Raw genomic sequence first — 14,442 nt, 5'->3', positions numbered from 1 at the left:
CCTGATAGACATTTTCCCAAAGAAGACAAACAGATGGCCAACAGACATATGAAACCATAAAAAACTGATGAAAGAAACTGAAGATGACACACAAATGGAAGGATGTTTCATGCTCATGGCCTGGAAGAACCAGTATTGTTAATGTCCATACTACCCAAAGCAATCTACAGATGTAATGCAATCCCTATCAAAATACCAACAGAACTGTTCACAGAACTAGAATAATACTGAAATTTGTATGAAGGCACAGACTCCAAATAGCCAAAACAATCTTGAGAAAGAACAAAACTGGAGGTATCACAACCCCAGATTGCAAGATACACTAAGAAGCTCAAGTATTCAAAACAGTATGGCACTGGCACAAAAATTAGGCACATAGATCAATGGAACCGAATAGAGCGCACAGAAATAAACCCACACTTAACATGGTCAATCTACAACAAAGGAGGCAAGAATATACAACCGGGAAAAGACAATCTCTTCAACAAACGGGGCTGGAAAAACTGGACAGCAATATGCCAAAGAATGAAACTGGATCACTTTCTTACACCATACACAAAAATAAACTCAAAACAGCCTAAAGACCCAACTGTGAGACCTGAAACCATACAACTCCTAGAAGAAAACATAGGCAATAATGTCTTTGGCATCAGCTGTAGAAACGTTTTTCTAGTTATGTCTCCTGAGGCAAGGCAAACAAAAGCAAAAATAAACTACTGGGACTACCCCAAAATAAAAAACTTTTGCATAGCAAAGGAAACAATCAACAAAACAAAAAGGCAACAAACTGAATGGGAGAAGATATCTGCAAATGATATATCCAATAAGGGATTAATATCCAAAAATACATGAACTCAGCATCAATAAAAACCAAATAATCTGATTAAAACGGACAGAGGGGGGGCACCTGGGTGGCTCAGTCGTTAAGCGTCTGCCTTCAGCTCAGGTCATGATCCCAGGGTCCTGGGATTGAGCCCCACATCGGGCTGCTTGCTCATTGGGGAGCCTGCTTCTCCCTCTCCCACTCCCCCTGCTTGTGTTCCCTCTCTCGCTGTGTCTCTGTCAAATAAATAAAATCTTTAAAAATAAATAAATAAATAAAAAATAAAATGGGCAGAGGACCTGATAGACTTTTTCTCCCAAGAAGACAAACAGATGGCTGACAAACACATGAAAAGTGCTCAACATCACTCATCATCAGGGAAATGCAAATCAAAACCACAATGAGATATCACCTTACACCTGCCAGAATGGCAAAAACGAAAAAGAAATAATAAAAAGACAAAATAACAACAATAACAAAAAAAACCCCAAAGACAAGAAATTGGTAAAGATGTGGGGAAAAAGGAACCCTCAGGCACTACTGGATAGAATGCAAACTGGTGCAGCCACTGTGGAAAACAGTATGGAGGTTCCTCAAAAAATTAAAAAGAGGCCATATGATCGGTCATTCTACTACTGGCTATTCGCTCAAAGAAAATAAGAACACTAATTCGAAAAGATATATGCATCCCTATGTTTACTGCAGCATTATTGACAATAGCCAAGATATGGAAGCAACCCAAGTGTCCAATGACAGATGAATGGGTAAAGAAGATGTGATATATACGGAATAATATTACTCAGCCACAAAAAAGAATGAGATCTGGCCATTTGCAACAACATGAATGGACCTAGAAGGCATTATGCTAGTCATATAAGTCTATCTGAGTCAAGTAAGTCAGAGAAAGACAAATACCATATGATTTCACTCATATATGGAATTTAAGAAATAAAACAAATGAATAAAGGAAAAAGAAGACAAAAACCAGACTCTTAAATACAGAGAACAAGCTTGTTTGTGGTTGCTCAAGGGGACGTGGATGGGGGGATAGGTAAAATAAAGGGGATTAAGAAGTGCAAACTTCCAGTTATAAAACAAGTCACAAAAATGAAAAGTTCAGCAAAGAAAATATAGTCAATAAGATTGTAATAATGTTGTTTGATGACAAACGGTGACTATACTTGTCATATGAGTAATGAGTAATGTACAGACTTGTGGAATCATTATGTCATACGCCTGAAACTAATATAACATTGTATGTTAATTATACTACAACTAAAAAAAATGAGTGGCAGGGTCACTGGGGAAACTACTTTGTAAAGTTCTTTTTACAGTCCAAAAAGGTGACAAGATATCATATTTAGCACAGTACTTTGATGAGCATAGTAAAAACTCAGAAGATGCTGGATTCTGAAATTAAAGCCAGCGGATCTAAACAAAGAATTTTTGTAAGTATTTGAAGGTGAAAGCAGACTTTTAATTGGATTATTTTGCTATTAAATACTTACAATTAGGTTCAGCATCAATACAGTGTATTTCCCTGCAACACACACACTTTACGCCTTGTTTTCCATTAAGCATAGCATTAATACATGATCTACTCCTTTCCTATCATTGCAATAACACATACCAAGGTATTTATTTACCCACCACTTTAAGTATATGAGGTATTCTTGATTGTTTTAATAGTCCCTCAAGCCAGAAAGGAATGGGATCATTTCCTTCTGAAAGTGGAGTTTAGCTGCAACTGGGAAACCAGTGGGTGGGTTGCAAGGGAGGGTGCTTAGATGTCCCTACAGCTGGGACGCGGAGGGGTGGGAACCATTCTTGGCTCCCACTGGATTCCCTAGGACCTGACATCACTGCCAAGCTTCACAGGCAAATGCTCTGCCAAGTCAAAGGTCTATTCTTATTCTGGACACTTCATCAGAATTTAAAAAGACTTCCTTTTCTTAAAGACCCATTTAACACTTTTCCACATTTTTCCTCTTCACAACTTGAACAGAGGATGCAAAGCTCTACTGTTCTGGCAAACCCAAAATCAAAACCTTACAAAAAAGGCACCTGGATGTCCTTGCAGACGCTTAACTGCCTGGAAGGGAACGTCCTTCCCCCTTCTTTGCCAGCTAATAGTTAGGATTCAAGTTTTGGATCACTACCAAGTAGTGGCCCTGCCAATATCCCCTGGAGGCCTTCCACACGTCTCGCTCAGCACCTGTTCACACAACCTCCCACCGGAGCACTTAGGCACTGCCAAACAATCGTTCCCATCCAGAATAATGGCTTGCTCCTGTCACTCTAACTTCAGGGGGCAGTGGACTATTCTTAAAGCTGCCTGCTTACAATGTGCCAAACAATGAAATGACAGATCATTCGGTAGGCACAACCTTACAGGTAAATACTATTATTCCCTTTTTAGAAATGAAGAAGCTATGACTCAGGGAGCTAGACACCTTTCCAAGCACCTACACTTAGGAAAAGGTATGTGGAATTGAACTATATGGCTCACTCAAAAGCCTCTGCTACGATCCACCACCTCTCCCTGGGCTGTCTCCTACCTTTCTCTCTGGGTCTCCAGAGCCCAGCACGGTACCAGGCACAAATCAGGAGCCCAGAACTGGCTGCATAAAGGTGACCTCATTTATTACTGCTGTATTTCTATGCTGTGTATATCCAAACATCTTATCAAATGAGCTGCTCTGAGCTGACCTTCAGCTCTTAAGAGTCAGCAGAACTGGACTAGCCTGACCCCTAACTTCACCCTCCAGCACAGGGCTCCAGTTTCTTAAACCTTTTTGATGCCTATGTACAGAAAATTCCAAGGCACTGCGTGCTTTGTGCTTTGGCAGAACGTATACTAAAGATAGAACAATGCAGGGAAGATTAATTATTAACATGGCCCCTGTGCAAGGATGATATGCAAATTTGATGCACTGCAGATTAAAAAAAAAAAAACAAAAACCCAGCCAGACTCAAAGATGAGTAAGAATCAGGCTTTGTCCTTAAAAGGAGCTTAACAATCTCAAGGCAGAGGCAAAATATGTTTGTAAAACAAGGAGTAAGGTATTTTTTTCCTTCCTATGCTTCAGTTTTCCCGAAAGAAGCTAAATTACTACTTTTCTCATAGTACCAGTGCAAAGTGAGTATAAACCTGCTGCGCCCCAGTGGGGACTGACCAGGTGTTAGTAACTTTGACACGGAGTCCTCAGGCTGCGTTTCCTGGTGTGAGCAAAGGGATTTCTGAGCAGCACTGGTATTACTGAGTGGGTCCCCAGCCAGCCCACAAAACTTGATGATGCAGCTCAAATTCTTGACAATAAGCGAACAAAACCCACCATTCTAATAATTGTAGTAAATTCTTAATATTCAGCAGCAAATGGTGAACAGTTTTCCTCAAGTAACTTGAGAAAAGTCCTAAGGGATTAGAGTCAAAAGCAAGCAGAGTGAAAACATGAAATAAAAAACTGTCTTTAAGTATTTTTTTTTAAATATTTTATTTATTTGACAGAGAGAGAGAGCACAAACAGGGGGAGCGGCAGGCAGAAGGAGAGGGAGAGGGAGAGGCAGGCTCCCTGCTGAGCAGGGACCGCACCCCCCCCCCCCATGCGGGGCTCGATCCCAGGACCTTGGGTGTAAGTACTAAGGGGAAAGAAAAGTTTGAGGGCCAGTCGTTGCCAGAGTTGCTACTCTGAAGCCCAGTGGAGCCTCGGGGCCAGGCTGGAGGGCTGATCTCGTACTCCCACCCCAGGGCCTTCAGTGGGGAGGAGACGCAAGTAAAGCAGGGGAAGGGGTGGGGTAGGGGGGAAGGACGGTGCAGGCAGCAGAAATCCACACGGCGGGCTCAAGTGGCTTCCCTTAATTGGCTTCTGTTTGAAGAGGTGCTGGTCTTAGTAGCACCCCATCCCACACCCCGTCTTTGTGAAAGGGAAAACAAGACAGCAGGAGGACGGGGACACCTGGGGGGCTCAATCAGTTACGCGTCTGCCTTCGGCTCAGGTCACGATCCCAGGGTCCTGGGATCGAGTCTCGCGTCGGGCTCCCTGCTCAGCGGGGAGTCTGCTTCTCCCTCTCCCACTCCCCCTGCTTGTGCTCACGTTCGCGCTCTCTGACAAATAAATAAAATTTTTAAAAAGAAAGAAAAAAAGGAGGGACAAGACATGCTAAGAGGCTGAGGAGAAAAAGTACCTCTAACCAACTAAAGAATGACTCAGACTCACTCTTGAGACTAACTTCAAAAAGGCAAGTACTCACACCGACCACGTTTAAAGAATACAAATAGTTAATTTAGGGTGATACATAGGAAAGTTTCACTAAGATTCATACTCGCATCAAGAAAGAACTGAAGTGTTTCTGAAATGTTAAAATGAAATACATTCAAATAAAATAATTTCAAAAGATATTCACAAGAGGTAATTATAATGAGGACAAATTTTTATTCAAAATTTAATTATACTTGGGGCGCCCGCCTTGGGCTCAGGTCATGATCCAGAGTCCTGGGATCAAGCCCCACGTTGGACTCCATACTCAGCAGGGAATCTGCTTCTCCCTCTCCCTCTCTGCCCCTCCCCCTGCTTCTCTCTCTCTCAAATAAATAAATAAAATCTTTTTAAAAACCTCAAATTTAGGGGTGCCTGGGTGGCTCAGTCGTTAAGCGTCTGCCTTCGGCTCAGGTCATGATCCTGGAGTCCTGGGATCGAGCCCCGCATTGGGCTCCCTGCTCCGCGGGAGGCCTGCTTCTCCCTCTCCCACTCCCCCTGCTTGTGTTCCCTCTCTCGCTGTGTCTCTGTCAAATAAATAAATAAAAATCTTTAAAAACAAACCCCTCAAATTTAATTATATTTACCAGAAGTGTTCTGATTACGCACTTGTGAAAAAATCTTGGTAACAAATAACATCTAACACTCCTTGCAGAGTTAATAAAAACATCCTATATCGCTGTGGGGCACCAAAAGGCAAACAAAAGGCGTGGCTCCAGAGCAGGTGTCCTCCCAATGCCTGTCCTCACTGCCCCTCCTCACCTGGATCCAAAGCATCTCCACTATCATGTGTGCCTATGCTACAGGCTTAGCCTCCCCACCCCGACTTCAAGTCAGGGACTGCACAAAAAGGTCAAGAACCTAAGTTTTAGGTCGCTTTGAAAGAAAACCTTCTCTCTCCCAAAACCAAGTGTGGCGAAGAAACTTCTCTCCATGCAAATCAAGGTCATGTGGAATTAGTACAACCAAAAAAGAGCAATGACAGCCATCCCCCATTTTCCTCTTCACCCCGTCTTCATTCCTAGTTCACACAACACAGGAAAAAATTCGGGCTACACCTGCATCCAAGTGGTGGTAGCAATGTGACAAAAGTCATCTACCTCTAAGAACGAAAGGGAAAGTAGATCCATCTGTTTGAGTATCGTCACGTGCCTACAAAACCTGACCTTGTTTGTTGCTCACCACTGCCTGGAGGGATAAGATTATCTCCATTTTCAGATGAGGAAATTGAGCCTTTATGGTTAAATTAATCTGCCCAAGGTCACATGGTAGAGGGAGGATTTGGTCCCTGGTCCACCTGACTCCAAAGACAAACCCTTTCTGGCACAACTAACTGCCACCTAGGTCACTTAAATATGGCTTGAGGTACTCCTATTGTCTAGGTACGGACTATTCCCTGTAACAAAAGGGACCATTCTCATTGCCATAACTCCTCACCACACCCTAACGGATGTGACAGGGATCCATTTTGAAGAGTTTTACTTGCCTATTAGACTAATGTTGTCAGAGCCAGCTTTTGACAGAAAATTACTCTGGATTAAACAGGCTTGAAAATTAAAATGAATACGTGCTTTGTCACCAGGTGCCTCTGTTTAGATCAGAGTGTAGGAACACGCCCCTCAAAAGGGAAACAGAAAGGCTTTTCCTGCTTGGTAAGTTAAGTGGAGAAATACATCAGACATCAGAGGGAAGAGCACCATAATCTCAAAGTACCACCTCCAGTTTTCACCACCTGAGGTCCACCTTCCCTGGCACTACAAGTTCTCAGAACAGTAAGTGGTCCAACTTGTTTTTCCTATTTTCTGTTGTTTTACACTCATAGATCCTCCCTCAACAAGAACCTCAAAACTGCCTCGGAAAGTACGGTCAGATGTTTCTCCACCCTTAGTTGGTTGAAAGCAGATACTCTCCAATGAACTAATCCCACAAATGAAGAGATGGTGGACCAGGCTTGAGCAAATCTAATTAATGTATCTTAATCAGATGGCTCCGAGGATTTAGCAAACACAAGGCCCCCTACCTAAATGCACGTTGCCCACAGGGAATTATTAACATACACCAGTAAAGGGGAATTCTGCAGCTCCCTAAGTTTCAATGAGTTGTTCGAACTTAGGGAGCGGGAGCAGTGTAGAAACCTCATGCTCAGTCTGTGATCTCATTCAAGGTCCCCTTGTTCTAGAAATGGGAGTCCTGGTGCAGACTCATGTATCTTGTGTCAGCACACCACCACAGGTGAGCCATAAGGCACACACACCTGTCCTCAGAGCCTGTGGTCAGTCACCATCTGGGGATCCAAATCCCCTTTAAGTTTACTACTCTGTACAACAATACCATTTTCTAAGTATGCTGTGGCGCGGAAAAGGCCTAGCCTTCCCTCAAAAGCTCTCTGGGGTCACAGTGTTACAGCTGCAGCTTGGTTCTACAGGACAATGGTTCTCAAAGCATGGTCCCCACATCGGTAACACCAACGGTACCTGAGAACTTGTTAGAACCGCACATTCTCATGCGCCATTCCTGAGAATGAGAAACCATGCGAGCTGGCCAACAAGCTGTTTTAACTAGCGCTCCACGTGATCCTGATGCTTGCTAAGGTTTGAAAACCGCTGAGCACACACTTCCTCCATGTCACAGACAACTGTCCCACTTAGACCATGGTAACTACAGTTAACATTCATTGCAGTGCTGGAAACGTAGGCATCTCTGCTTTCAGACAGCCACAAAGACACCAACTAGCTGGGGCACTTTCTGCCTCCCACCTCACCATTCATCACAACTCCCTAAACTGGCTCTCCACGATGCCCTGGCCTGTGGTGCTGGGACAGACAGGGCTTTCTGTACTCCACGCTGTCGGGTGCTAAGTCAGTAGACGAACAGGGCACTCCTACTTTTGTTCCGTTTTGCTCCCTCTGAGGCCACAGATAAAAGCAAAATCTTTCCTGGGGTGAGAACCTAGGACCCCGATCGTCAGCAGCCCACAGGACTGATTGTACATTAAAGATTCTTGGCCCTGGTTGAAAATTAAAAAGCTGTTCCAGTTTCTTCAGATGTCTAATGCTGATTACCAGCGCCACCCTGTCCCAGTCACCTGCCCCACTCCCACCTGCCTCCCGACTCCCGGGTGCAGGGAGGTAACAGGCAGAGACTGCCTGCAACCTGCAGGAGAGCATTTGCTATTTTATCTCTTGTGGCAAGCTTACAAATCATGGGAAGATTAAGTTAATGAACCAACATTAAATGTATTTATATTTTGGGTACTCTTACCCAAGCTTCCTTATTCAAGCTCGTCATTGCAAACACGGACAAATTATCACTCTAGCTAAAATTTACTGTGTGTTAATAAATTATGTGCTGGTTTCGAGCTAAGCCCTTTAATCATTACAGCATCAGCTTATCTGTAGATAAAAACCTTTATTTTCATTTACATATGAAGAATCTATCAAAGGAAAGACAAAGCCCCCTGGGGCAAGGTGATTACCTTCATCAGAGTCCAAGGAAGCCAAAAGTCACCCAATGGTGATCAAAAAGGACAGGGTCCAAGATCCCCATCAGGGACCCCGTCCCTTTCTCTACGTTCAGCCAGATCATCCTCACTAGTTCCTATCCTGACAAGTAAATGCTGGAAACAATGCTACATAAATGTTGCATCACGATGTCAAAGCCTTAAAAACTTCTAGAAATGAGACTAGCTAGTTAACTAAGTTAGTCTTCAGATTTGAGTATTTCTTACTTAAAAACAGGATCTTATTTAATAAATTTCACTTACTACTTGGTAACAATGGAGAAATGAGTTGATGGCATGTTCTCTCCAAACTTAGTCTATTCTTGCTTCTGATATAAATCAAGTAGCGTAACCAGAAAAAGTGCAAATTAGGAGACTGCAGAAAATACCCACTGAGAACTGGATATGCTGGTTTGTAGCAGAAAAGCACTTCACACATGGATAAATCTCATTTTAATCTGTTAGTTTTATTATGTAAGTACTGTTTTCCCCAATTCTACTGGCAAAGAAAACTGAGGCTCAGAGGTTTTCAGAGGAAAAACAACAGACCAAAACCTACAAGTTATAAAGCAAATACAACACTTGTCCTGCTGGTTATGAGGACAGGTTTGAGACAAACTGCCGAAGCCCTCTGCAAACCTCAGTTTCTCCTTCTACAAGAAGGGTGCCCATCCTGTCAGAACTGCAGTTAGGATAATAATAATGTATAAAGTGGTTAGCCTAAAATGAATACTTGGGAAATGCTGGTTCCTTTCTTTTACTGTGATTTTTTTTCTTTGGCTCTGTTGCCAAAATTCAGATGTGACGCTTAAACCTGAGTCATCTTTTTTTAAGATTTTATTTATTTATTTGACAGAGTCGTCCCTTAACCCGAGTCATCTTGATGTACTACATTGGCAAGAGCACTGAGAAAGCAGTCTCGGCAAAAGCAGCCTACGCCTGACTCACCAGGTCACACCAAGCCACCATCTTGGTAGTGTGTCCACAGGCAGACCCACAGCTGCCCGCACGGAAGGTCACCAAGGCAGACTGGAGGACCCCACCTTAAGGTCCCAGACTTCAGTCAGATTATTTCACTTTACCAGAGCCAAATCCAAAATTTATTCACAGGAGCACCTGAAACTGAGGTGCGGAGGGGTGCCTGGGTGGCTCAGTCAGTTAAGCATCTGCCTTCAGCTCAGGTCATGACCCCGGGATCCTGGGATCGAGCCCCACATCGGGCTCCCTGCTCCTCGGGGAGCCTGCTTCTCCCTCTCTCTCTGCCCCTGCTTGTGTTCCCTCTCTCACTGTGGCTCTCTCTGTCAAATAAATAAATAAAATCTTTAAAAAAAAAGAAAAAAGAAACTGAGGTGCTGAACTTCTAGTTACTATTGCGCCCGAACACTGTAGGTATCAATAAAAATGAACCTCCAGTGCACACGTCTTACAATCAACGCTTTGATATTTACCATAGGCGTGTGCTTTTCCAACGCCAGGCCCCACTGTAAGTATTTACTCGAGAGAAAATGAGTATGTATGTCTTGATATTTATGTTTATGACCTTCTGAAAGCGTAGGAGGGGGGAAGAGAGATTTGAACACAAAGATCAACATGAAATACTCATCTTCATGGGCTACTAAATATTACTCCTTCCCAACTCAGCTCTGGAACCCAAGCCTGAAGAGTGCCCCCACTTGCATTCTCGGTGTTCTGTCAGGACATGGCTCCTTAGACCATGGTCCCCTGCCCTGGTAAGAAGCCCAACTCAAGCAGGGGCCGGAAGGGATCTGAGCAGCATGACACCCTCCTGGGAGAAGCCGGCAGAGTTCAGAGGGGCACTGGGTGAAGCAGGCACATTCAAAGCTGCTCAGAAACCCATCCTAAGCTATTCAAAAGGCACTTTGAATTTAGACCTGGCCACATGGCCAGAGCCATCAAGAATCAGAGGGCAATTATAATTAATTCATGTTGTCTACAGAGCACTATTTCTCTAGAAACCACCTCCCTACTCCACACAGTACTGTGGGAAGTACCATCTGCCATACTATGTTACAAGGGTCCTCCCATGAGCACCACGGGTTAGTGTCCCCCTGACCCCAGTCTCATCAGGGCCCCTTCCCCAGGCTAGTCTTAGAAAAGCACTAACATGAAATATTCAAGAGCTCTAAGTGGCTGCTTTCTGCCCCTCTTCTCCAATAGAAACATGAAGCCTATCCAGATAGTAGGAAAACAAGAAAACAAATCATAATGGTGTTTAAATCCCTGAGATCTTAATTGTTCCTGATATCCAGCCATATCCCGGTCCTCTGTGGCTAAGCTGTTTAAGTTCTAAGTGATCATGAGTCACCACCCAAAATCTTGCAAATAAATTCCTCTTTTTACCTATACTAAGTTCTATTTCTGTCACCTGTAACTAGGAAATTGCTAATTCATTCAACATCAAAATTCTTTCTTTTCTGTACATTCAATTGCTTTCAGTATCCCTGGAAGACACACAACTATACTTTTACTGGTCTGCATTTTCTCAGATCCATCTCACATCAGTCTTGAGAAAGCAGACGAGATAATATGGCCCAATTTTATAGATAAGGAACCCAGGGTCCAGAGGAGTTAATCTGTTTGCCCAAGAGTGCTGGAATCAGGACTCGAAACCAGAACTTGAAAGTCCTGTGCTGCTGTCCCTATACCAGGCATCCATCTCCAAACCAGACTTCCTTCACATACATATTGGTTAAAATCAACAGCAATCACCTGCCTGAAGTCACAACAAAGGCAGTGAAGCTGGACTCCAAACCCTGATATTGCTTCTTTTTTATAGGTCCCATAGTTTATTAATTCTTCTGTTTGGAACACATCAAAAGTGTATATAAACTCTATGCAACAACAACAACAACAAAAATATTTTATCTGAGTGGAGCTGAGCTAATACACTGCTTCTACCAAAGGTAGAAAAGCCACCATTAGACACAAAGAGTAGAAGAAAGCGGAACACCAACAATCCGATCAGGCTGTTTAGAACAAACTACAAATGAAGGAAGTGTCTCCTCTGCTCATGGCAATGCACAAACCCAGCAGTGCTTGATTTTCCAGCCTGTACACATTGCTCAGAGCATCAACGAGGAGGTAGGTCTGCTCCGTATGAGAACATCTGAGGGGATCTACTCTGATCCCACTGGAACCATTAGTTGATTCCCAGCACTGAGACGCACCTCAGTCCCAAGGTCAAGACAATAGTATGGCCCATCACCATCTTATCTAATTGAAGCAGGGAAGGCACCTTGGAGCTAATTCACCTCTGGGGGCAGGTGACTGGGAGAGCAAAACCCACAAAGGGTAATTAACTTACACTTAATAATTCTTGGGTGGGCTGGTGGATCTGTAGGTGTCCATGAGGAAACAAATAAATAAATACAACAAGAAGGCTATGCATGGACCAGAGGTGACAATGTCATGAACCAAGATTTAGGATTAATTTGTTCCTGTGAACCTGAAGTCCAATTAAAAAAGAGAGAGAGAGAGAAAGAGAAGTAATCATTAAGGTTTCCCTAAGAGCATGCTGGTATGGAAATGAACAATCAGGGTTCTAGCCCTGGCTTTATCACCTACTATGTAACCCGATATATGTAAACAAAAAAATGCTCTCCACTTACATAACAGCAAAGTTCACTTCAACATCGATTTTCTCCATTTTCAAAAAAATTACCATATACTTGAAGAAAATTACGTAATAACTTTTCTTTAAAAGATTTTAATTATTTGAGAGAGAGAGAGAAGGAGAAGCAGACTCCCCACTGAGCAGACAGCCCGATGAGGAGCTCGATCCCGGGACCCTGAGATCATGACCTGAGCTAAAGGCAGACACTTAACCAACTGAGCCACCCAGAAGCCCCGACCTAATAACTTTTTACATAATTATTCTGGTCAAAATTAGTTCATAAAAGGAAGAAAACCCAGAGAACTGACTTTCATCAAAAATGTAAAAATTTGGGCGCCTGGGTGGCTCAGTTGGTTAAGCGACTGCCTTCGGCTCAGGTCGTGATCCTGGAGTCCCGGGATCGAGTCCCGCATCGGGCTCCCGGCTCAGCGGGGAGACTGCTTCTCCCTCTGACCCTCCTCCCTCTCATGCTCTCATTCTCTCTCTCAAATAAATAAAATCTTTAAAAAAAAAAAATGTAAAAATTTTAGAGGATAAAACTTCAGGATGGCGGGGCGCCTGGGTTGCTCAGTCGTTAAGCGTCTGCCTTCGGCTCAGGTCATGATCCCACAGTCCTGGGTCCGAGCCCCACATTGGGCTCCCCGCTCCGCGGGAGGCCTGCTTCTCCCTCTCCCACTCCCCCTGCTTGTGTTCCCTCTCTCGCTGTGTCTGTCAAATAAATAAAATCTTTAAAAAAAAAAAAAAATTCAGGATGACTGCCTGCCATTTGGGAACAAAATTAAATTAGATCTTCTCTCATATCACACCAAATAACTTGGCCAGGGGTGCCTGGGTGGTTCAGTCGTTAAGCGTCTGCCTTCGGCTCAGGTCATGATCCCAGGGTCCTGGGATCGAGCCCCGCATCAGGCTCCCTGCTCTGCAGGAAGCCTGCTTCTCCCTCTCCCGCTCCTCCTGCTTGTGTTCCCTCTCTCGCTGTGTCTCTGTCAAATAAATAAATAAAATCTTTAAAAAAAAAAAAAAAGAAAGAAAGAAAGAAAGAACTTGGCCAATCTGAACTGTCTTTAGTTAGTAATTATGAATCAGTATTTACTAAATAAGACTTTACAGTGAAAACTGTGCAGTGTACAGGGAACTCTATCATCTTTGCAACTTTTCAATAAATCTAAAACTATTCTAACATAAAAGTTTATTTAAAAAACTGGATTGGGGTGATGGCTGCACAATGCTACAAGTTTACTAAAAATCAGTTAATTGTACACTTATAATGTGTGAATTTTATGGTATACAAATTATACCTCACTAAAGCTATTTTTAAAAGTTCCTAGGTCTAAAGGTTCAAAATGAAAAAAATTATAAAATCAAGAAACACAAGAGAGGAACTTTACACCAATCAAGGACGAGGAAAACATCATGAACTGACAGGTATGTTTAACTTAACCCTCTGCACACATTCAGTCCACAACAAGGTAAAAAAAATAAAACTTTAGGGGCGCCTGGGTGGCTCAGTCATTAAGCATCTGCCTTCGGCTCAGGTCATGATCCCAGGGTCCTGGGATCAAGCCCTGCCATCGGGCTCCCTGCTCAGCGGGAGGTCTGGTTCTCCCTCTCCCGCTCCCCCTGCTTATGTTCCCTCTCTCGGTCAAATAAATAATCTTTAAAAAAAATTTTTTTCTCTAAATAAAACTTTAAATACTGAAGAAACTATCGAAGACTATTTTTTAAAAAGATTTTTATTTATTTGAGTGTGCACAGGGCAGGGACAGAGGGGAGGGAGTCTCAAGCAGACACCTCGCTGAGCTGGGAGCCTGATGTGGGGCTCAATCTCATCACCCTGAGATCACAACCTGAGCTGAAACCAAGAGTTGGACATTTACCCAACTGTGCCACCCAGGTGCCCCGAAACTAGAGAAGACTATTATTCACACCTTGAGATGTTTGGAAAACTCTCTAGGAACACAAAAAAAATACAGAAACCATAAACATACAAATGGAAAAATGTGAGCACTTAAAAAACACTGTAAAAAAAAAAAAAAAAGGTGAAAGACCAACAACAATCTGGGAAGAAATACTAGCCACATATAAGACAAAATGCTAATATTCACAATATGAAAAATTCCGTTAAGAGTGAACAAACCGGGCGCCTGGGTGGCTCAGTTGGTTAAGCGACTGCCTTCGGCTCAGGTCATGATCCCAGGGTCCTGGGATCGAGCCCCGCATCAGGCTCCCTGCT

General features: G+C 43.3%; 1 protein-coding gene and 1 non-coding gene across 2 annotated transcripts in view; one reads left to right on the top strand and one right to left on the bottom strand.

Moving 5' to 3' along the window:
- Window positions 1-14,442, bottom strand: part of OCLN (occludin) — a 55,494-nt gene that overhangs the window by 15,231 nt on the left and 25,821 nt on the right. The gene's annotated exons all lie outside the window — the stretch shown is intronic.
- On the top strand, window positions 3,661-3,768 carry LOC123325404. The gene has a single exon (XR_006540412.1). It is a non-coding gene; the product is annotated as a U6 spliceosomal RNA (small nuclear RNA).

The sequence above is a fragment of the Neomonachus schauinslandi genome, chromosome 7 (assembly GCF_002201575.2).
Source record: "Neomonachus schauinslandi chromosome 7, ASM220157v2, whole genome shotgun sequence".
Taxonomy (NCBI): Eukaryota; Metazoa; Chordata; class Mammalia; order Carnivora; family Phocidae; genus Neomonachus; species Neomonachus schauinslandi.
Note: the sequence above shows the minus strand (reverse complement) of the source record. Positions and strands in the feature narration are given on the sequence as shown.